The 22,478-nt window shown below is 47.6% G+C and overlaps 2 long non-coding RNA genes across 18 annotated transcripts in view; one reads left to right on the forward strand and one right to left on the reverse strand.

The window, feature by feature from the left end:
- LOC103160242 overlaps positions 1-22,478 on the reverse strand; it is a 70,814-nt gene that overhangs the window by 34,135 nt on the left and 14,201 nt on the right. For 5 of the 16 annotated variants that reach the window (XR_003479766.2, XR_003479762.2, XR_003479761.2 and 2 more), the window contains exon 1: positions 11,628-11,774. The exons of 4 other annotated variants lie outside the window; for them this stretch is intronic. This is a non-coding gene — a long non-coding RNA (uncharacterized LOC103160242). Of the gene's footprint in view, positions 1-7,820; positions 7,898-8,070; positions 8,161-10,458; positions 10,488-10,567; positions 10,611-11,540; positions 11,563-11,627; positions 11,783-22,478 lie in introns of those variants that run through there. 7 more of the 16 variants (XR_003479769.2, XR_003479768.2, XR_003479765.2 and 4 more) reach the window with 6 other exon arrangements.
- LOC113832461 lies at positions 12,032-15,355 on the forward strand. 2 transcript variants are annotated; one of them, XR_003479770.2, is made up of 3 exons: positions 12,032-12,169; positions 13,868-14,578; positions 14,671-15,355. It is a non-coding gene; the product is annotated as an uncharacterized LOC113832461 (long non-coding RNA). The 2 variants fall into 2 exon arrangements; XR_004771766.1 differs by lacking the exon at positions 12,032-12,169 and having other exon boundaries at positions 13,092-14,578.

A 22,478-nucleotide genomic window follows, 5' to 3' on the forward strand; every position in this document is an offset into this window, starting at 1 on the left:
AGTAGAGAGCCGAGTTCAGTTCCCAGCACTCATGTGGGCAGCTCACAACTGTCTGTAAGTCTAGGCCCAGGAATCTGATGCCCTCTTCTGGACTCTGGGGCACCAGAGTATACATACACATATAAGCCAGGAAAATACTCACATAAAAATACACACACATTGGCCAGGTGGTGGTGGCACACGCCTTTAATCCCAGCACTTGGGAGGCAGAGGCAGGCGGATCTCTGTGAGTTCGAGGCCAGCCTGGTCTACAGAGTGAGTTCCAGGACAGCCTCCAAAGCTACACAGAGAAACCCTGTCTCAAAAAAACAAAAAACAAACAAAAAATCTTTTTTTTTTAAAAGAAGTAAAAAATGTCACCTAGAGGTCAACTTGGGCTACAGGCTCCTCCCCCACTCCCCCCCCCCCTTGCCAACACCCTCTCTCTTTCTCTGTCTCAGTGTAATTCATTTCTAGTTCTTACTACGTGGCACATGCTAGGCTCGGTCCTTCATTCACACCATCCATTTGGAACCTTCAAGAAAAGAGGTCCAACAGCCCAGGTGGTTCAGAGGGTTTGATCTGAGGTACCCTTGGTGTGGAAGGAGAGAACTGACTCCTGCAAGTTGTCCTCTGACCACACATGCGCGCGCGCACATACACACACACACACACACACACACACACACAGAGAGAGAGAGAGAGAGAGAGAGAGAGAGAGAGGCTGCTTCTGTAGTTGGCAACAGTCCTTACCTCAGTAGCCACAAGCAATCACAGTCATATCTAGAATTACGTCCCGCAGTACAGTGTTGAGCACCTGTAACCCCGGCACTAAGGACGCTGAGGGAGCTGCTATGAGGGACTGAAAGGCCTGATCTCTCAACCATACCCGGCCAGGATGTTCTGTTCCTACCTGAATTGTAATAGCTCTACGGAGGTCTTCACAGACCATCGAAGCAAAGAGAAACGTCAAGTTTCCAAAGTCACACACTCACTGTACTAGACTTCCATCGCAAGGAACACACAGGTGAGAACTCGTGTGCCCTTTCGGTTTGCTTGCTTGTTTTTCTTTTTCTTTTGAGACAGAGTCTCACAGGGTAGCTCTGGCTGGCCTTGAACTCACTCTGTAAACCAGGCTGGCCAGGAACTCACTCATAGAGATTTGCCTGACTTTGCCTCCCAAGTGCTGGAACTAAATTCTTGTAACACCAAACCTGGCTTTTCCTTTTTTTTTTTTTTTTTTTTTTTTGACAGTGTCTTGCTGTGTACCCTAGACTGAACTTCAACTCAATCTTTCTACCTCAGCTTTTCGTGTGCTTACATATACAGGCCTTCGACACCATGCCCAGCTGAGAAACCACCTTTCAAAGCCTTTGCTTCAAGAGATGGCTCCATTCTTGTGATTCCTGGCACCCATACAGTGGCTCACAACCGTCTGTAATTTCATCCTGGGGGCTCTGATGCCCTCTTTTGGCTTCTGTGGGCACCAGGTACACACATAATACACAGACACACATGGAGACAAAACACTCATAAAGTAAAAAATAAAATAACCTTAAAAAATACTTTGCTTCTTTGGGGAACCTATAACCCCCCCCCAAAAAAAAAAAAAGCTGTGGCCTGAATTCTCTGAAGAAGACCCTGTGTCCTGACTGACTGACCAGAACACGGGAAGTCTTGGAAGCTGGAATGTTGCAGACCCTGTCTTTAGTGTCCTTAAAAGCCATCAGCTACCAGCTTCTGTGTCTGACCTAACATCTTGTGGCTAGCAGGTAAATCTTCCAGAATGTTTAAACTTAGCAAACCACCAACTCCAGCTAAGCATGCCATCAGCGGCTGGTAGCCAAGATCACCCATAGCAAAGATTCTCCAACTCAGCTGTAACCAACCTACCAGATGACCCCACCAATATGTTCCTTAAATGCCTTTCTTTTGTTCTGTGCCTGTTGAAGTTCGACGGCCTGTTCCACACAGAATATGTCATTTCTCATCACCCTGAACCCATGTCCTGGGCCATGATCACTTATATTTGGGCTAGAATAAGCTATCTCCAAGAACAAGAACGGTGTTTTGTGTCAACACAGCGGTTGCTAACACCGTATTAGAGCATTAGGAGACCAGAGAAGGGGATGAGATTTTAGGACCCATGAATCAGGGTAAACCAAAGACGGACATTTTGATCTTGATGGAAGCCCCAACTCCATCATCCCATGATTAATATGGACATTTGGAAAGAGATTTGAGAAATTGCTTCAGGAAATGTTTCTGCTCAGCTCAAACATTCATCAGAATAATATGTAAAACTCAAGAGAAAGGGACGATGCGTGGTTAACATGTGGTCAGAAAACACAAACAGGAAACGGCATAAACACAACGAGGGGAAAAAACCCAGAAAACCTGGAGAGCTGCATCGCTCTCCCAGGATCTCATGAAGGTCGAGCCTGGGTCAGCTTTTCTTCCCCAAGTCTGTCCCCTGACTGAGTAGGTCCCAACCGCTCTAGCATCCAAAAGGGTATAAAGGGGTGGGCTTCAGGGCTGGCAGAGTCTGCACTCCCTGAACAAAGGTATCTTGTTGGTAAGCTTGGGGCAAGAACGTGGAGATTATAAAACATTCCTGTTATCCCAGCACTCAGGTGGTGTAAGCTGCAGGACCAGGAGGCCAAGACCAGCTTTGCCTACACAGTGGGTTTGAGGCTAGCCTGTGTCACCACACACACACACACACACACACACACACACACACACACACACACACAGTGGGGTTGAGGGGCTGCGGGCAGTTAACCCCCTGAGCCCATCTCAGTAGCAGACTCCAGAGTCACTTCCCAGAGTGTGTCTCTTATTAGCTATGCACATGATTTACTAGTGTACTGTTCAGCCACATCCCGATTTATCCTATGTGTGTCTTTCCTTGTATCTACTGAAGTCTTTTGGGACACAAATTTGAGGAAGAGAAATAATGGTGGCTGTAATTACTGACTGTAATATTCCGAACACGACGCCCCAGAGCCTTGCTCACAATAGACTCAGCCACTGAGCCATGACCCTAGCTCTATACGTCTCTTCCTTTCACAGGACCAGGAAACGACAACAGGGGCTTGAGAAGGGGAGGCATTCCACGGTAAGTGGCGACTCCCAGTCAAATCCTGTGAGAAGTCTGTGTCAGAGCGAGTTATTCCAGTGAAGTGTGTCTCCTTACCAAGCCTCATTACACAGGGGCCGCAAAGAACACAAAGGGCTTGTGAAGCTGTGCTTGAGCCGGAAGGGAAACATTTAACATTTACTAGCACACCCAGGAGGAAGAGGACACCTGGGGCCCAGGCTTGGCTGTTAAGTGCATTCCTTGCACTGGGCATGGTGGCACACACTTTTAGTCCCAGCACTTGGGAGACAGAGAGGCAGAGGGATCTCTGTGAATTTGAAGCCAGCCTGATCTGCATAGTGAGTTCCAGGACAGCAGGGCTACACAGAGAGACCCTGTCAAAAAACAAAACAAACAAACAAAAACTTGAAAAAGAGAATACCTGTTGCTCTTGCAGAGGACCTGGGTTCCATTCCTGGCACCCACATGGTGACTCACTTGAGTCTAGAACTCCAGTTCCAGGGATCTGTCGCCCTCTTCTGGCCTCATCTGGTACTGCATGAATGTGGCGCTCATCCATGCCTACAGGCAAAACACTCATACACATAAACTAATCTAAAATAAATTTAGCTGCACCACATTATATACTTAGACACGCACACTCATATACAACATTCACACGAAGATACACAGACACACACACCTATACATAAACACACTCATACAAGTCCACACAGTCTGTACATAATCACATACACTCATAGAGACATGCACTTTTTTGTTTTGGTTTGGTTTGGTTTGGTTCTTCAAGACAGGGTTTCTCTGTGTAGCTTTGGAGCCTGTCCTGGCACATGCTCTGCAGACTAGGCTGGCCTCGAACTCACAGAGATCCGCCTGCCTCTGTCTCCCGAGTGCTGGGATTAAAGGCGTGCGCCACCACCGCCTGGCTTACCACTTACACACTTCTGAGGCTCCCTTATCCTCTCTGAGCACACAGCAGGGCCTCCGGTGCTTGTGTCCTTAGTCCTCGAGTTCCCTGGGTGACAGCACCTTTAATGTCATTGCTTGTCACCAGAACAAAACTTGGAGCCTCCTTGCAGACCCCTCACTCTCCTTTACAGCACCTTCAGTTATGCATTGGAGCCCTTTCGCCACCCTGTGACCTCCGAATGACCATCTGGTAGTGTGGTAGTACGCTGTTCACTGCCAGGTTCAGTGTCTCCTGTAGCACCTGGCACCCCAGAAAATCTGAGTCAGCTTGGTGGGTGAGCAGATAGGACGGGCATGTGGGGAGCACAGTGACACCAGGCTCCTTATCGGCTTCTGTCTAACCGACTAGAATAACACAGAGAGGCCCAGAACACTTTCCTCCCCAGAGAGGTCTGTCCCTGCCCACCTCTGTGCAGGGTTAGCAACAGCAGTGCCTCCCTGCAGACAGAACCAATCAATCCCAAATGTCACATCAGCCGCACAGCTCTGGCACCCCCGACCAATCCTGGGGCCACTTGAACTGCATCTCAAGAGTCAGCGACCCTGTAACGGGTGACCGTACCCACTCTACTCCCTACTGTGTGGGGGTGACCTGGAGTCAGAGGTGGCTCTTTTGTATATACTGCATCCAGGGGTCACACGTCTGGGAATAGGACTGAAGGGGTCTGGGAAGGACAGCATGGAGGCCACAGGGCTGGAAGCTCCTGTCACCATCTACCTCAGTCCCTGGGGCAATGGGGGTGGGGAGGTACACTTGATGACTGGGGGAGCCTGCCTGGGGTGACCTGTGAACCACATCACCGCTTACCTATCGTTTAACCCTTCGCTTTCACTTTCCTTCTGAGCCTTGAGGAACAAGCTACTTAAGTGTTCCTGGTGCCTGCAGAGCTGCTGTGCACAGAGAGACAGGCATGGTGGCACACACCTGTGATCTCAGCACTCAGAAGGCAGAGAAAGGAGAATCACCCAGAAGTTCCAGGCCAGCCTGGGCTACATAGTGAGAGCCTGTCTCAAAACAAAAGCAAGAGCCATTTATTAGGTAGAAGTGCCCGCTGCCAAGTCAGACAACCCAAGTTCAATGCCTGGATCCTACATGGTAAAAGGAGAGAACCAGTTCCTAGAAGTTGCCCTCCATCCCCTCTGTGTGTGGTGTGGCGCCCACACCCCCTCACACACAAACAGTAAATAGAGAGAACATTTGCATGTTAAATGTGTTAATAGGGGTGGCACACGTCTTTAATCCCAACACTCGGGAGACAGAGGCAGGCGGATCTCTGTATAAGACCAGTCTTGCTCTATAGAGCAGGTTCCAGGACAGCCTCCAAAGCTACACAGGAAAACCCTGTCTTGGATAAACCAACAAACAAACACAAAAGCTGGATTTTTAAATTTCTATATATTTATTTTGGTTTTTCAAGGCAGGGTTTCTCTGTGTAGCTCTGGCTGTCCTGGAACTAGCTCTGTAGACCAGGCTGGTCTTGTACAGAGTTCTGCCTGCCTCTGCCTCCCAAGTGCTGGGATTAAAGGCGTGCACCACTACCCAGCAATTTTGTTTTTTACTAAAACAAAGGTCAAGAAAACTTCAGGGGCCCTGTCACAACTCAAGCCTGGCTTGCCATCCACACAGAGATACTCCCTGAGGCCACTCCTTTTGTACAATATCTACACTGACCCAGGATTCCCCTGCCTGCAGTCCCCAAATGCTGACAACCCGAAGCAAATTCAGAGCTCTGGGGGTTCTGCTCTCCACAGACCCTGTAGCCTCTGGTGTTCTAGGGATCCCTGTCACTGCAGGGACATCACCTGGCTGGCAGAAAGGATCTGGAGTGCAGTCCTGAGTGGAGACTGATTGCAAACTGCTCCCACATCAAAATCTCAGGCTGGACATCCAGAGTCACTCCTCAGAAGAGGGGGGGCGGTCAGCCCTCCCCTGTGTGTGCAGCCCCTTTTACCCTAATACAGGCCACCTTTGTAGTTGCTCCCAGAATACCTCTTCTCTTTTGAAAGACAGACCATAATGACAAGGTTCAATGCCTCTCCAGGAAGTCCCCATGACTAAAACCTTGGCACTTTGTTCCTATGTAATAGCCAGTGCTTTCCAGCTGAGTCTCTCTCCTGTGCACACACCTCCTCCCTTCCTAACAGATGTGTCTCTCCTAGTGTGGTCTGCAACTAGCTCTTTGTGACCACTAGGTGTGGGCCCTGTCCTCTCAAGTGCTCATCTGGGCCAAAGGGTCAAGGCTCTGTTGTGGTTTTTACCGTCCGAGAGAAAGCCTCATGATGCTCTTGGTAAATCATCCGGCAGTGGGGATGGAGACCCCTGATTCACAGAGGTCATCAACCCTGTTGTATAAACACATCTTCTGACCAGCTGGTCTGAGCTGGCTCCTTCTTGAGAAAATAAGTAACGAACCCACTGGAAGTGAAGGGAGGAAGAGGGTCGTTGCACCCTGCTCCTTGAACGCTGGGCCTTAGAAAGAGTGTGAACTGCTGGCTGGAGAGCTGGTGCGTTTGGTCAACTGCTGGCCACACAGCACAAAGACCACGGTTCAATCCCCAGCACCCACAGAAGCAGCCCAGCCAGGTATGAGAAACGCTCGCCTTTAATCCCAGGTCTGGGAAGATAGAAACAAAGACAGCAGGATCCCTTAGGCTCACTGGCCAGACAGCCTCACCTAATCTGTGAGCCCTGGGTCTTAGTTACAGATTCTGTCTCACTCCTGAGGAACAGTACCTGAGTTGACCTCTGACCTCCACCTGTACACACACACACACACACACACACACACACACACACACACACACACACACGTTGTGAACTTTGAGGACACAGCAAAGCTCTGGCTTGAATACCTGTGACTCTGAGACTTGAGGCAAGTTCTAGCTGCCTCCTCTGCCAAAATGAGTTGATGGAACTACCTGTAGGATTGCTCTGAGGGTGCCGGCAAAGACCATAGTCAGATAGCTCAGGAGCTGTGAGCGCCCAGCCTTGTCTAAGATACCTGGAGTGTAAGTAACTGCTTTCCAAAAAGTCTAATAGAAAGAGTCTGATCTTAGTCCTGGCAAGGTGTCAGAGGGACCTCTTTGAGGAGTGACAGGATCTCCTGGTACCCCTAGCTGGCCTGAAACTTGCTTGCTATGTGGACCAGGTTGGCCTGGAACTTGCAGAGACCTTCCTGCCTCTGCCACCTGAGTGTTGGGATTAGTGGCGTGAGCCACCATGCCCACTTTTTATTTTTCTGAGCACAACTATTTTTCTTCCAAGGTCGATCCCTCATCCTCCTTATAAGAGGTAGAATTCTTGAAACCCTCCTTTCCCCTTGGCTATATGACTCAACAGGCGGAGGCACCTGGCACCAAGTTTGATGACTTCAATTCAATCCATAGTATACACCATGGTGGGAGTTGAGAACTACCTCCCACAGGTTGTCCTCTGTGCTCCACTTGATCCTGGACACACATGGAGACACACACACACAGAGACATACACAGAGAGACACACAGACACACACACACACAGAGACACACACACACAGAGACACACACACACAGAGACACACACACAGAGACACACACAGAGAGATATACACATAGAGACACAGGCGCGCACACACACACACACACACACACACACCACCAGGCCCCACTGCATAGACTTTTTACAGCTGTGGCTGATGTGGCCTGGCTTCACTCTACTCAGAGATGATACACAGAATGAGACACTATGTCCAAAAAGGGAAACCGTGCCGCAGACAGGGTGTTGGCTTACCCAAGGCCTCGACTCCCGCCAGGCAGAGCGCTTGAATCTGTCTGCATACCCTGAATGCCACAGCATCAGAACAAGGCCTGTCATGGGTAACAACAAGCACAGGGGTTTATGGCATTCTATGTAGCTCTGGTCACACACCCAGAAGAACCTTCCAGCAACAGAACACCATACAAGGAAGCCAAAGCTTTGTCGTACAGGCTGGGGAGGAGAAGGGAGGGGGACGCAGAAAGGACAGGAGTTTGTGGCTCACCAAGATTGAATCTCTGTCCTGATACATCAAGAGACGGAAGACAGAGTTTCGGGGAGATCTGGAGTCTTGTGGCAAAGGGTTTTGGGTGGCCTAAGAAAGCATCAGAAACTTAGGTGTGAAAGAGCTTTAAATCAAATGAATGAGGACTGGGGCCGGGGCTCAGTAAGTAGAGTGTGCAATCAGCACAATTCGAATGCAGGAAGCCCCGGTAGCACACAAAGTGGGCATGGCCGCCCACGTCTGTAATGCCAGCACCTGGGAGGCAGAGGCAGGAGGATCAGGAGTTCAAGTGACCTTCGGCTACATAAGGAGTTGGAGGCCAGCCTGTGCTATGTGAGACCTGATCTCCAGAGAAAGAATCATTTGGGTCATATGTGACACTTCCCAGAAGCCTGACCCACACAGATGTTTTACTTCGCTGAGCCTCCAACACGCCTGTGTTGGTTCAGTCACTGTATTCCTGAGCATGGTTCATGTGTGTAACACTGAGCAACTGGGGGGAGGGGGGGCGGAGGGGCGGGCAACGGTTAGAAAAAACAAGGGTGACCCTTTTTGTTACGTTATGATCCTTAAGAGTTAGCTTGCAGCTGCAATCGCAGCATTTAAGAGGCAGAAGCAGAAGGACTACTGCAAACTTGAGGCCAGTCTGCGAGTGGCTACACTGCGAGTTCTAGGCTACATAAAGTGCAATAGTCTGTCTTGAAAGAAAATTATAGAAACAAACAAACAAAAAAACCAAGTGTATTAATGCTGAGACAATGGGACCCGCACATGTGAAGGAAAGGCACTAACCCTATGTCACACCACAGACAAAACCCTACAGCAGTCAAAAGCACTTGCCACTTTTGCAGAAGACCTAGATTTGGTTCCCGGCACCCACACGGCTGCTAACACCCAAATGTAACTCCAGCCCTCTTCTGGGCACTGAATCCATGTGATGCTGGCACATACTCACAGGCAACAACTACAACAAAAACAAACAAACAAACAAAACTACTCAGACATTAAATAATAAAGGGAGAAAGAAGGGAGGAAAGAATCCTTGCAAGCCTGGCGTTGGTGGCTCACACCTTTAATACCAGCACTCGGGAGGCAGAGGCAGGTGGATCTCTGTGAGTTCAAAGCCAGCCTGGTCTCCAGAGAGAGTGCCAGGATAGGCTCCAAAGCTACACAGAGAAACTTGTCTCAAAAAAAAACAAAACAAAACAAAAAACAAACAAACAAAAGAATCCTTGCGATTCAACAAAAAATACGAATACCTCTATTTATCTATTTATTGCTTGCTTGCTTGTTTGTTTTTGAGACTGGGTCTCAGGTAGCCCAGGCTAGCCTCCCGCTTGCTATGTAGCTAAGTCTGTCTTCGGACTTCTCATCCTCCTGCCTCTACCTCCCAGCGCTGAGATTACAGGTGTGTGTCACCTGGCTCAAGTACTTCAGTTTGCAAATGGACAAGCTGAGCATTATGCTGGTGTCTACCATGGGGCTACTTTGGAGACTGAGGTAGGGATGATCACAAGTTACAGTCCAGCATGGGCTACGTTCTGAGACCAGGGAGTGGGGAAAGGGGGGACATTCCATTTTGCTGGTGGGAATATTATGTAGTGAACTCTAAAAGCCGGTATTTCCTCAAAAAGCTGGACTTGGAATTACCACGTGCCCTAGATGACGTAGAAATGTCACTTCCCCTCCCAAGAGAAACAAACATTTCACTCAAAGTGTGTAAGAATTCCCAGAGCAGCGTTCTTAACATGGTAGCTAAAATGTGGATGTCATTCAGTCCATCAAAGTGGCAGGGGCATGAGGCAGTTGGTCACATTGTGTCTGTCTGTAGTCAGGAGGCTCTGCCCAATTTACTCTTCTTTCAATCCAGAGCCAGCATGTGGACGGTTCACTTTCAGGGTGTTTCCCTCCTCATGGAGCCCTTCCTGGAAACACCGTCATTGTCACACTCAGAGGTGTGTTCCCATGATCATTGTAACCCAGTCAAGCCAACCGTGAAAATGAACCATCATCCAAACAAATGGCCAGAAGGGAAACATGAAGAAGTGGCAGGGCCGGGGGTGGGGGTGGGGGGTGCACACTCTTAGCATGGATGATCCCTGAAACACCCTGAATACACAGATCTGTAGCAGCCTAGAACTAGAGAGGAAAAGACTTGTGAAGACTGCCTGTGACTCTGTATAAATACAGGGCTTCTTGTTTATGTAGTTCAGACTGGCCTCCAACTCACAACAATCCCCCTGCCTCAGCTTCCCAAGTTCTGGGACTGCAGCCATGGGCCACCACACTCAGCTCTGCATATGGTCTTTTGTGGATAATAAAAATGTTCTAAAATCAACTGTGGCAATGGCTACACTGTTCTGTGAATATTGTTAAATTTTCATTTACCCTCTAAAAGGCAAACTAGGGACTGGAAAGATGGCTCAATAGTTAACAGTTCCTGCTGCTCTTCAGGGGACCTGAGTTCATTTCCCAGCATCCACACTGGACAGCTTACAATGATCTGCAGCTCCAGAGGATCCAATGGCCTCTTCTGTCACCTGCACACATGTGGACATATACACAGAGAGACACATACATACACATAAATTTTAAAAAAAATCTTCAAAAAAATACAAACAAAGAGCAAATTGCAAATTGTTTGTCACAGTGACATATGGCAATTGTCCCAGCACCAGGGAGGTTGAGGCAGGAGGCTCTTCAAGTCCAAGGTTGGAGAGGTGGCTTAATGATTATGAACACTGGCTACTCTTCTAAAGGATCAGAGTTCAATTCCAGCAAACTCTAGGCAGCTCACAACCATCTGTAACACTGGGGGATCTGAGACCCTCTCTGACCTCCCTGGTCCTCAGGTACACATACAGTGAATACACACATATATGCAGGCAAGGCACCCATACACATAAAATAAAATAACTTTTAAGTTTTAAAAAAAGGGAGCGTGGATGTCGTTCAATGGTAGAGCTCTGTGCAAGCATGTTCAGGGTCCTGGGTGAGGAGCTGTAATAGCGCAAAAGTGGGGTGGGTCTGCTGAGGGTTGCACTCCATGAGGACAGCTGTAATGTCACTTACACTTACCGGTGCTTACTGCATTAAGAAAACATAGGCTGGAGGCAGGATGGAGCTTTGTTGTGAGCCTGAGGCTAGCTTGGGCTACAGAGTAACTCTTTGTCTCAAGAAAGAAAGAAAAAAAGTAACTAGATAAAAGCATGTTTCTTCCCTCCCACCATCACCGTGAGGACCAAAGGAGATGAAATTAGAGCAAGGGCCAGGGTGAGTAACCCCGTTCAGGAACCAGACCTGGGGACCAGCTTGAAGACCAAAGTGGGGAGTGAGCATAGCTAAGCTTTCTGCTTAATTAATGGATTCATTGCTTAGTGTCTAAGAGCTGCACTTTTGAAATTCCAAAGGTAAAGTTATTCAGGAGCCCAGCTCAGTCTGTTAGGATTTGGTGTTCCTGCAAAGCTTACCAGGGTGGGGATCAGTTTTCTATTCTCAGCCTGTGTTTACCTTCAGTGCGTGTGTGTCTTTTTCCAGGCGACCCTGGCTTTGCTTACCTTTCCTCCCGTCCACTCCCAATTTACTTGTCTATTAGCCACAAAAGTCTTCTGCGATGAAGAAATGCTCCTCCCTTGCTGAAGGTCCTGCCCCCTCACGCAGAACACCCACCCACCCCCAGTTCCCCTTGGCCACTGAACCTGCAGTGAAACCTTCCCTCGAGTGTGATTCCTGTCTTTGCAAGTTGAGAGGCTTTCCCTCCAGGTCAGAGCCCTGCTAGCCGGAAGTCTGTTTCCTGGGCTCCTAAACCACAGAACCCTGGCTGAAATCCAGACAGCTGACGTCACCTGTCCAGATGGCGGAAACCATTGCTCAACAAAAGGAAATCGATGCTAACGCCTTACTTCTCTGTGTAACGCCCTCTCTCTCTCTCTCTCTCTCTCTCTCTCTCTCTCTCTCTCTCTCTCTCTCTAAGCCCTGAAGAGCATTTTCCTAGGCAGCAGCCAAGAGCCAGCTCTGGCCTGTGAAGTTCGTGGAGGTCGAGGCTGGCTGCATCAGCTGCCTAACTTAAGGCTGAGCACTGGACGCAGAGTCAGAAGATGTAAGTCTGAAGAGTTCTGCCACCAGGCTCTGACCTTTGACAAGCAACTCCACTTCTTTTGATAACATTTTTTTCAGTTATGAGTAATCATGCCCTCCTCATGGGAGCTATAGTTGCCATGCTGGAGTGGCGTCATCAGTGTGAGTGCTTTTGTAGCCTGAAGTAGATGGCAGTGTGAGTCCCGGCTAGGAGTACCTTCCTTAGAGAAGCTGGGCCTAAAGAGGCAGGAGAGAGAATGCAGGCTACCCCTGAGCAATGCACCCTGCTGTGTGAAGAGAGAGCCTGCCCCTGGCCAGTTCTGCAGCTGAGAAGAGCAATTTGACATTCCTGTGCTCAGTTACCAAATGGTCAGCATGAGCCAGCTGTAGCAGCATGTACAGATAGGTGCATGGAGAAGGAGAATCATGACTTGAAAGCCAGGTTGGGCTGGGGAGATGGTTCAGCCAGTGAGGTGCCTGCCACACAAGCATAGAGACCCCAGTTCAGATTCCCAGCATCCACATAAAAAGCTGGATGTACATATCTATGACACCAGGGCTGGGGGTGCTGAGACAGGGGGATCCCTGAAGTTTACTTCCCAGCCAGTCCAGCTAAATGAATGAGCTAAAGAATCAGTGAGAAAACTTGTTCTTAAAAGTAAGGTGGAAAGTGATGGGGAAAGAAACTCAATATCAATCTCTGACCTCTTATACACACACAGATGCCCACAGATGCCCACAGATGCCCACAGATGCTCACAGACACCCACAGACACACACAGACAGACACCCACAGACAGACACCCACAGACACACACAGACACACACAGACACATGCACGCACACATATACACACGCTCACACACACACCACACCACACACACACACACACACAGGTGGAACATGCCTTTGATCCTAGTACTCTGGAGGCAGAGCCCAGCAGATCTCTGTGAGCTCCTAGGCCATCCAAAAAAAGGAAGGGAGGAAAAAAAGAAAGAAAGAAAGAAAGAAAGAAAGAAAGAAAGAAAGAAAGAGAAACTGTAAAGGAAAGAAACGGAACTGGTAGAGTTGGTTCATTTTCATCTTTGTATTTATCTTGAGATGGGGCTGCCCACACTGGTCTCCAGCTTCAGGGCTCAAATGGTTTTCTCCCTTCTCAGACTTACAGGCAGAAAGGAAGGTTAATGCCATCATGTCTGACTAATACAGTTGTATGGGAAACAGTATGAAGGATAGATAACCCAAAGACTTACCCAACCATGATGGCACACACCTATAATCCCGTACCAGGGAAGCCGAAGAATTGCTTCTTCAACACCAGCCTGAGATAAATAGTGAGATCCTGTCTCAAAACAAACAAACCAACCCACAAATACTGCCTGATCTCTCCATATGAAAGGTAGAGGGAGACAGGAAGGTTGGAAGCTCACATTCATCCTCGAGCTATATAATTAGTTGAAGCCCAGCCTGGGATACATGAGACCCTGGAGAGATAAAGTGAGCTCGGAGAAAAAGGGGAGAGGAAGGAAGAGCAGGCAGGACAGACAGAGCAGCCCACAAGAATCTGATGCCCAGCCCACAGCAGATTCAGTAAACTCAGGCTCGGACATTCTCCAGAGGTCATCTTATCCACATGCATGCCCTGTGTGGGACATTCAGCACAATTCAGAGACCCTTGCCCTGTAATTTAGCTTACATCTAAACATGCTATTTTCTTCAGTATGGCATCCAAGATCTCTGGTAGCCCATCCACAGGAAGACCAACATCTAAACACACTGGAGTCTTCATCAGGTCCTGAGTCCTCGAGTTTGTAGCAGGTTCTGAACCTAGAGTCTGCAGCAGGGTCCAAGCCCTCTGCAGCCTCCCCTGATACCCATCACCTCTTCCACGGGGCCCTTGTTGCCCCACAGCTCAGTGCCCCTCCTCTTTCCCGTCCTGAACCCTGCTCTGGCTGACTCCCAAGTATCCAGAAAGCCCTCCTAACTCTCCAGGTGGGCCTGATTCTTTTCTTCCTTTATTTTGGAAGACTCCCTTCCTTTCTTCATGCCCCAAGTCTGATGGGTAGGAGACTCAAGAGTAGGTAACCACACGCTGATAGCCAAGCTTGGGTTTTGCTGCACCAGCATGGCAAATGATGCTTGTCTGTGTTCGGATAAACAGCTAAAAGGGATTGTTCCTTCTGCCTTGGCTGGTGGCTGCTTTGATCTTATTGGCCTCCCCACTTCTCCCTCTTAAACTTTATGGGTTCTTCTTTTCTCCTCTTTCCCTTTCTCTGCTTTTTGTGATCTGCTTGTCAGTTCGAGGCAGGGTTTCACCGTGTCACTCTGATTGTCCTAGAACTTGCTGTGTAGACCAAGCTGGCCTCAAACTCACTATGTAGCCAAGCTGACACTGAACCCCTGAGCCTCCTGACTGTAAAAGACTCTGCATGTGAGTATGCCCCGATTATGTGGGTATGATTGTTCTCAACTTACAGATTTGGTGGCCAAGGTTCGAAGCTTTGTGATTTGTTTAATATTCAGTTATCGTCAGAAACAAAGGCTGAATCCCTGTCTTTCGGTTCCTGAGAACTGCCCCACCCACTTCACTGGAGTTTGGAGCCTGCTGTGAGGTTGGCTCGCTGGCACTCGGGAACCCACACTTTTCTCACCAGCCTCTGAATGATGACTGCTAAGAGGCATTGGTGCCTCCTCCAAGAGATGGGAAGACTGGCAGTTCCCAAGAGAGACAATTATTACAGACCTCTCAAGCGTGGGAGGCTGAAGCAGGATTATGAGTTCAAGGCCAGCCTGAGCTATACAGGAAACCTTGTCTCAACCCTCCCTCTCAGCCCCCTGAAAAAAGAAAAGATTAATCTCAATACTTACAATGCAGAGACAGGCAGTCTCTGTGATGTTAAGGTCAGCTGTGTCTACACAGCGCGAGACATTGTCAAAAAGAAAACAGAAAAGAAGCTAGCTTCCAGGCAAAACCTGGAAGTCTGTGGTGGTTGAAGTGGAAACTGTGGCTGTTGGGTTGGGGGAGGAAGAGGAAGGAGGAAGTCTGTGGCTGACACTATCAAATCCGAAAAGGCCTCACCAGCTGTGTGCTTAAGGGTCACACGGGGTGGTGGTACATGCCCTCAATCCCAGCACTCAGGAGGCAGAGGCAGGTGGATCTTCATGAGTTCAAGGCCAGCCTGGTCTACAGAGCGAGTTCCTGGACAGCCTCCAAAGCCACAGAGAAACCCCCTGTCTCAAAACAAAAACATCAAGAGCTTACTTCTCCAGGATTCCAAAGTATACTAAAAACCAGCTGAGAGACATCCAGCCTCATGAACTGAGCAACTACTGGATTCTCTTACCTTCCTTAGGTAGACAGTGATTGTTGGACTAGCTGGCCCACAGCCTGTAAGCCGTTCTAACAAACTCCCTTCTATCTATCTGTATCTATATTCTATATCTCTATAGATATACCTATGTCTTGCTATATATCTAGATAGATAGATAGATAGATAGATAGATAGATAGATAGATAGATATAGATTTACTCTATAGGTTCTCTGTTCCTCTACAGAACCCTGACTAATACAGCACCTAAGTCCCCAAGTTCAAGGCCAGCCTGAGCCACACAGCCAGACACTGGCTCAAATAAATAAATAAATAAATAAATAAATAGAGAAGCAAATAAGTGAGCTGAGTGTGGAGCATATACCTGTGATCCCAGCACCTGGGAAGCAGAGGCAAGAGGATTGCCGTAAGTTCAAAGGCATTTTCTCTGGATAGAGTTCTAGGCCAGTCTGAACTATATAGCAATACCCTATCTCTGGGGGGGGAGAAGCGGGGGGGGGGGGGAGGGGGGGTCGTCTGGGTCTATAGCTCAGCGGTATAGCACTTCCCAGCAGGTGTGTTGCCCTTGGTTCGATTCCCAGCACTGTCAGAAAAATTAATTTAGGACTGGAGAAATGGCTCAGCAGCTGAGAAGGCTCCCTGTTCTTCCAAAGGACCTGAGATCACTTCCCAGCCCCTACATCAGGTGGCTCACAACTTCCTGTGACTCCAACTCCAGGGGATCTGAAGCCTTCTTCTTCTTCTGGCCTCCACAGCCACACTCTCATGTGCAGTTCCCACATGTAGGCACACACACATATCCATAAATATTTTAATTAATTATATGGACAAAGGAGCTAGATAGACAATCACCCATGTAGAATAATAAGACAAGAGGGCTGGAGAGATGGTCAGAAGTTGAGAGCACTGGCTGCTTTTCCAGAGGACGCAGGTTTGATTCCCAGCACCTACATGGTGGGTCACAACCATCTGGAACTCCAGTTCCAGGGACTCTGACCCCTCTTCTGACCTCTGAGGGCAGCAGGTATACGCACAGTGCACATACATACATGCAGACAATACATTCATACACATAAAATAGTCTTTAAACAAAGAGAGAAAAGAAGGCAATAAGTAAGGGAGCTGGCTCAACAGGTAAAGAGTTCAATCCAGCAGCCCGTGGTGGGAGGAGAGGGTCTAGTCCTGAAAGCCACCCTCTGCCCTCCACGTGTGTGCTCTGGCACATGCCCATACACACATCACACACAACACAATAATAAATAGTTTCAAAGGGCCAGTGAGGAGACTCAGCAGGTAATGGCTGTCACAGTCAAGTCTGCTGACCTCAGTTCAATCCCCCAGGATCCCCACGTTGTAGGAGAGATTTCCATACGTTTGCTGTGGCATGTGCAGCTCCTCTCTCTCTCTCTCTCTCTCTCTCTCTCTCTCTCTCTCTCTCTCTCACACACACACACACACACACACACACACACAAATAATAAATAAGTCCTTTGAAAAGAAAGAAAACAAACAACAAATACTGGTGAGGATGGTGGGCAAGAGCCCTATACTGCTGGTGGGAATAAAATTAGTGCAGCTACCATGGAACTCAACATTGAGGTACCTCAAAGAACTAAAGTACAACTCCCAGTCCTCAAGCCATGTGGTGGTGGCGCACGCCTTTAATCCCATCACTCGGGAGGAGGAGGCCGGCAGATCTCTGTGAGTTCGAGGCCAGCCTGTCTACACAGTGAGTTCCAGGACAGCCAGAGCAACACGAAGAAACCCTGTCTCAAAAAACAAATCCAAACGAACAAAAAGCCTCCCAGAGCTCACACGCAGCAAGTCTTGGTGTCTGCTCTCATTTCCCTGCCCCAAATCCTACCATGACCAGTTGTACTACTCCTGGGATACTTCCAGTAACATCGGTACAAACAATAGAGCTGCACACCCATGTTTGCAGAGGCTCTCGTCACAGCAGCCAAGTCATGGGAAACAGCCTCGATGCCCACCGGTGTATGAACAGATAAAGAAAGGCAGTTCATTTATCTATGTGTCTGTGTGTGTATTTACACACACAATGGAGTGTCATCCAACCGTAGAGAAAAATGAGATGATGTCATTTGCAATAAGAACAGAGCTGGAGAGCACAGCAAAGAACCTGCATTTAGATGAGCACTGAGTCCGTCTCTCATTTGTTGAATTGTGGGACTATGAAAGCACAAGGGAACTACCAAGGGTGTGAAAGGGGAGGGAGAGAGATAAGAGAGGGCAGCAAAATATGCTAATGCTAATCAAAACCTGTGGTCTGCAGTGATGTCACTGTGAAACCCAATTCGTTGCACAGTGAGCACACACTTAGGAAGCTAAGCGTGCACATCCGTGCACACTAATCACCTACGTAGGTTCCTGATGGACATTAAGATGGCTTTGTAGGAGGGGCTGGAGAGATGGCTCAGAGGTTAAGAGCACTGGCTGCTCTTCCAGAGGTCTTCAGTTCAATTCCCAGCAACCACATGGTGGCTCACAACCATCCCTTATGAGATCTGGTGCCCTCTTCTGGTGTTCAGATATACATGGAAGCAGAATGTTGTACACATAATAAATAAATAAAATCTTTAAAAAAAAAAAAAAGATGGAGCCGGGTGATGGTGGCACACGCCTTTAATCCCAGCACTCGGAGGCAGATCTGTGTGAGCTCCGAGACCAGCCTGGTCTACAAGAGCTAGTTCCAGGACAGCCTCTAAAGCCACAGCGAAACCCTGTCTTGAAAAACCAAAAAAAAAAAAAAAAAAAAAAAAAAAAAAAAAAAAGATGGCTTTGTAGCAAATCCCGAAATCCGCAGCTCTCTAAGTTCAGAGCAGCTTTGCCTGTAATAACCAAAGAGCTGGTTAAGGAGATGTTGAGATGGTCCAGTGGATAAGGGCACCGGACACCAAGATCTCTGATCTCTGACCTCTGTCTATGTGTCAAGGCACCCGAGTATGCCAACATACACATACATACGTTCTTACATATACACATACCCCTACACATAAATACCTGCTTTAAACTCATGGTGCTCACTGCAGAGTCGGGGAACACAGTCTGTTCTGCTCACTGCCAAAGCCCAGTGTATGCAACTTAGGCATTGGACAAGTGTTCCTTGACAGAGTAAAGGAACTTTCTAGATGGACCTGACCCCTACTATCACAAGGCACAACCTGGCACCTCTGTTGTTGCTTTTTTTTTTTTTTTTCTGTTTACACGTATTCTTTGGGGGCCAGACACCCAGCTCCCAAAATAATCTCACACGGAAACTTATTCTTACTTGTGAATGCCTGGCCTTACTTAGCTTGGCTTGTTTCTAGCCAGCATTTCTTAAATTACCCCAGCTACTTTTTGCTTTGGCTTTTATCTTTCTCTAGTCTATATACCTTTCTTTACTTCTTACTCCTTGCCTTGCTGTGTGACTGGGTGGCTGGCCACTGGTGTCCTCTCGCCTCCTTTTCTTATGCCTTGATGGCTTTTCTCCGTCTATTTATTCTCTCTACCTGCCAGCCCCGCCTACCCCTCTCCTGCCTAGCTATTGGCTGTTCAGCTCTTTTATTAGACCAATCAGCTGTTTTAGGCAGGCAAAGTAACACAGCTTCACGGAGTTAAACAAATGCAGCAGGAAAAGAATGCAACACATCTTTGCATCATTAAACAAATGTCCCACAGCATAAACAAAAGTAACACATCTTCAACTAATATTCCACAACTCGCCACCATGATGGGCCACTGTACCCTCTCAACCCCTGAACCAGGATGAACTCTTCCTCCCTCCCTTGAGCTGTTTGTCAGGGACAAACATGGGTAACACGTACCCATGCCTGTGTGGCAGGTATGAAGGCCCCACAGTTGAGAATACTGTCGTCTCTCACAAGCAGTCGTTAACTGGTGCTCCAGTGTCCGGCAGACTCCGCCTCCCCCGTGTCACATGATGCCCAGTTTACACGGCCCACAGCAATTAGAAGAGTCTATGAGGTTAGCGCCGCCCACTCCCTGCCACCCCTGTGGGCTGCTCTAAACCCAGGCTGTTTTCCTGCCCCAGCTGCTTCCGTTGTTTGTGACCGAATCTCACGACACAGCTCTGCTTCACCTAGAACTCACAATGTAGCCCAGTAAGCTGGCAATGATTCCCTGCCTCTTTGCCTCCTCAGTGCTGGGCAGCACGACCACACTCGACTGTTTCTGATGACCCACACAAAGCATGCGTGAAACCAAGAAAGGCGCAAACAAACAAAACAACCTTGCATGCAGCATTCAGGAGGATTAAGTAGGCCGGCTGCAAGTTCAGGGTCAACCTGGACTACCCAGGGACACTGTCTCAGCAAATAACGAAGCAAAGCCTTACCAACATGAGGAGCGAGAGGAGTAGAAGGAAGACATGAGAGGAGGAGGAGGGTGAGAGGACAGGAGGAGGAAGAGGGGGAGAAGACAGGAGAGGCGGAGGAGGAGAGAAAAGCAGAGAGGAAGAGGAGGAGAAAAGGAGCAGAAGGAAGAGGCAGAGAGGGAGAGAAGCAAGAGGGGGAGGGAAGGGAGCAGCAGGAAGAGACAGAGGAGCAGGAGGAAGGAAGGACGTTAACTGTGGCGCTTAGGAAGTCAGAGGTCTCTAGTGTTGCCCCTAAGGCTGGTTTTGGTTTCAGGCATCAGTAGGTGTTCTGTTTTGTTTGTTTGATCTTTGTTGTTGCTATTGTTCTGTAGTGATTCACTAGAGATAGTTATCAACAACCATGCCAATTAAGCCAATTAAGAGTTTAAAGTTTTTTTCATGGACAGCCAGACCAAGAGTGGGCTTGAGTGTCAGTGTTGCGCAGGTCAGTGGAAAAGAGTCACTCCAAAAATATGATTCAGGCTTAGCAAAAGAGCAGCCCCGGCGTGGGGGTGGGTGTTCAATCTTGATGGACTGAACTTTGCAAAAGCATCCTTTGTTATTACACAAACCACACCTTATCTGGAGTTGTCTAAATGAACCATTACCTAAGCAGTTCTTTCTCAGCCATGAAACCTACTGGTTTGCTAGGGCCTCTCAAGATTAAGTTATGCAAAGGCTCTGGAATTCCTTCAAAAGATCAACTCAGATAACAATCTTTGACTTCTTAACAAAAGGCAGTTCAGAGCCCAGGCGCATCCAGAATTCAAGCCAGATGTCATGGCTCTTTATCAGTAAGAGATCACTTGTGGAGCTTTCTTCACCTTAGCACCAGATTACTTAATAAGCTAACAACTTGCTCTGCTTCAGGTGTTAACATTTTTTATAGAATTTAACCAAGAGTTTTTCAGAAAGCAATCCAAAGAGCAGAATCAAATCCTCACTAGTGATAAACAGATAAGAGCACTCCCAACGATACAGTTAAAAAATTATGGATTTTGCTCATTTAGTTCATTTACTATGAAAATTAAACATTCATTAAAGCATTAATCAGAGGATCAAGGGACAATAATATCCTCCATATCATGAATGGCTAATATCTCTGGAAATTCAAACAGCATTCATTGGCTTAGTACCTTATGCTCTGACTGCAATTGTTTTGTACGAGAAATTGGACTTTTCTTTTTTTTTTTTTTTTTTTTTTTTTTTTTTTTTTGAGACAGGGTTTCTCTGTGGCTTTGGAGGCTGTCCTGGAACTAGCTCTGTAGACCAGGCTGGTCTCGAACTCACAGAGATCTGCCTGCCTCTGCCTCCCAAGTGCTGGAATTAAAGGTGTGTGCCACCACCACCCTGCTGAAATTGGACTTGTTTTAACTTTTTTTTTTTTCTCATGAAGGGACCATTGATAATGAGTTATTCCCACTGTTAGGAAAAAATAAAAACATTTCCAATGAAGGGACCTTTAACATTGAGTTATTCCTGCTCTGAGGGAAAAACAAAAAACATTTAAACCAAAATTAAGCAACCAGGAAAATTCTAAATTCTGGGCAGGCTGTGCTGGCTCAGGCTGCAACTGTGGAGCAACCTCACCATTCTTTGGAATTCAGGTGTTTTGGCTCTTTTTCGTTGCCCAGCCCCTTGGCTGAAGGAGCTAACAGGCAGCTTGTAGCCAGAGAGCATTGGGTGCCACCTGACAGTAATTCCTTTCTTTTCTTTTCTTTTCTTTTTTTTTTTTTTTAAATCAGTAAGAGCCTTTCTCCTTCCTCTATTCCTAATCAGAAGAGCTCCCCCCCCTTCCCTTTATTTTTTTGTTTATGGGCCCTTTTTATTTGTAGGCCTTGATTAAACATTTTCCCTTCTAGCAGGAAAATCCATTTTTCCTCATTAAACAGTTTTCTTTTTTCTACCAAGAAAAGCCTTTTTCCTGGACTTAATGTTTGCATCTTTAATATTTGCAATAATTGTGCTTTACCTTTTAACAAGCATTTCAGTAACTGCACATAATGCTGCTCCCGAGATTGGGGAGTTCAAATTCCCAATGTCCCTGCCAAATCCCAGAGACTTCACTTTTTACCTCCAGTCCTAGCGTGTCTGGATCCCTCAGATAACAACCCGGGACTTTTAACAAATGGTAACAGTTCCTGACTTTTAACAAAAGGACTTTTAATAAATGGTAACAGTTCCTGACTTTTAACAAAAGGTAACAATCCTGGACTTTAACAAAAGGTAACAATCCCAGACTTTTAACAAGATGGAAAATCCTAGGCGCTATCACTCTTGGGTTCAACCCAGATGCAAAGGCTCTGTGGAACCTCTTGCTACACAAGGGCCTCTCAAAAGTCTCTGGGTGTCCAAGTTTAGGGACACAGTATTATTTGTTTGTTTGTTTGTTTGTTTGTGTAATGTACATTGGTGTGAAAGTGTCAGATCCCCTGGAACTGGAGTTACAGACAGATGTGAGCTGACATGTGGGTGCTGGGAATTAAAACCTGGAAGAGCAGCCAGTGCTCTTAACGGCTGAGCCATCTCTCCAGCCCAAGGGATACAGTTTTTAAACGCAAAACCCAGGAAAATACATCAAAGTTAGATGAGGGTCAGTGCAACTCTGAAGCATTCATTCCTGGCA

The sequence above is a fragment of the Cricetulus griseus genome (genome assembly GCF_003668045.3).
Source record: "Cricetulus griseus strain 17A/GY chromosome 1 unlocalized genomic scaffold, alternate assembly CriGri-PICRH-1.0 chr1_0, whole genome shotgun sequence".
Lineage (NCBI taxonomy): Eukaryota > Metazoa > Chordata > Mammalia > Rodentia > Cricetidae > Cricetulus > Cricetulus griseus.